This window comes from Seriola aureovittata, chromosome 2 (assembly GCF_021018895.1).
Source record: "Seriola aureovittata isolate HTS-2021-v1 ecotype China chromosome 2, ASM2101889v1, whole genome shotgun sequence".
NCBI lineage: Eukaryota > Metazoa > Chordata > Actinopteri > Carangiformes > Carangidae > Seriola > Seriola aureovittata.
In genome coordinates, this window is record NC_079365.1 from 17,452,787 (window position 1) to 17,454,669 (window position 1,883).

The 1,883-nt window shown below is 56.6% G+C and overlaps 1 long non-coding RNA gene across 1 annotated transcript; it reads left to right on the plus strand.

Moving 5' to 3' along the window:
* The first annotated feature begins 556 nt into the window (after positions 1 to 556).
* On the plus strand, positions 557 to 1,035 carry LOC130185429 (uncharacterized). Its single transcript, XR_008830153.1, has 3 exons — positions 557 to 644; positions 754 to 866; positions 962 to 1,035. It is a non-coding gene; the product is annotated as an uncharacterized LOC130185429 (long non-coding RNA).
* Positions 1,036 to 1,883: the final 848 nt, after the last annotated feature.

Here is a 1,883-nt window from a genome sequence, read left to right on the forward strand (position 1 = left end):
GTGGCCTGTCATACTATATCTTAAGAAAACATTCCATATTGACAAATGCAAATACAGATCAGCTGTCAACCAACTTTCATCACAACCAAGCTGATAAGTGGATGTTTTGCTTATCTTCCTGTATGTGTTGACATGAGGAAGGGCTTGATAAACAGAATAAAACAGGTTTGTGGTAACATCAGGGGCCAGTGGAGAGGAAGGACAGTATCCAGGCAAGGGAAGGAGACTGGGGCCAAAGGGGCAGAGCAGGGGCAGTGCAGTGGGGCGAACCGGAGGTCGGGCAAACGGACGGAATCTTCGCGCCGCCATCCGAGCCCACCAGCTCGACCTCCGGAGAGACCCCATCTTCGTTCCGGCCCGACCTTCGGAGAGACCCCAGCTCGACCTCCGGAAAGACACCGTCTTTGCCGCGGCCCTCCAGCTCGATCTCCGGAGAAACCCCATCTTCGCCTCCGTCCTCCGCCTCGACCTCCGGAGAGACCCCATCTTCGCCGCCGTCCTCCGGCTCGACCTCCGGAGAGACACCATCTTCCCCGCCGCCCTCCTGCTTGCCCTAGAAACGAGCGACGCTATCCTCCGGCGAGACACCGTCTTCGCCGTCCGTTGGCCCCTGATGTTACCCCAAACCTGTTGTATTCAGTGAGGTATTGTAAATGCATGTCGGTTTTCTACCTTTTCAGTTACTCACTTTGTTGCAACTTTTGCGACGTATCATCCAGGTGTGATTCATAACCTGTGAAATTTATATTCCAGCTCGACCTCCGGAGAGACCCCATCTTCGACACCGCCCTCCTGCTTGCCCTCCAAACGAGCGACGCTATCGCCGTCCGTTGGCCCCTGATGTTACCCAAAACCTGTTGTATTCAGTGAGATGTGTAATGTAAATGCATGTGGGTTTTCTACCTTTTCATTTAACGTATCATCCTTGTCTTATTCATACCCTGTGAAATGTATATTCCAGCTCGACCTCCGGAGAGACCCCGTCTTTTTCCGCCGCCCTCAGGTTCGACCTCCGCAGAGACCCCATCTTCGCCGCCGCCCTCCAGATCCACCTCCGGAAAGACACCGTCTCTGCCGCCGCCCTCCTACTGGACCTCCGGAGAGACCCCATCTTCGCCACCGCTCTCCAGCTCGACCTCCGGAAAGACCCCATCTTCGCCACCGCCCTCCAGCTTGACATCCGGAAAGACACCGTCTTTGCCGCTGCTCTCCAGCTCGACATCCGATGAAAACCCGTCTTCGCCTCCGTCCTCAGGATCGACCTCCGGAGAGACCCCATCTTCGCCTCCGCCCTCCGACTGGAGCAGGAGGGAAGTGGCGAAGATTCCGTCTGTTTGCACGACCTGCACTGCACTGCTCCTGAGCATCGGTGGACGTTCTCCTGCTCTGCCCCTGTGGCCCCGGTCTGCTTAACTTGCCCGTTTACTATCCTTCCTCTCCACTGGCCCCTGATGTTACCCCAAACTTCTTGTATTCAGGGAGATATATAATGTAAATGCATGTGGGTTTTCTACCTTTTCATTTACTCATTTTGTTGCAACTTTTGCGACATATCATCCTGGTCTGATTCTACCCTGTGAAATGTAATTATATTCCAGCTCGACCTCCGGAGAAACCCCATCTTCGCCACTGCCGGCCTCCGGAGAGACCCCATCTTCGCCGCCATCCGGAGGGCGGTGTCAAAGACGGGGTCTCTCCGGAGATCCAGCTGGAGCGAAGCGACGCCCCTCAGGAGGGGCTGGAGGGCGGTGGCGAAGATGGGGTCTCTCTGGAGTTCGACCCTGAGGCCGGCGGCGGCGTAGATGGGGTCTCTCCGGAGGTCTCTCCGGAGGGCGGCGGCGAAAACGGTGTCTCTCCGGAGGATGGTGCCGCCCCTCTGGAGG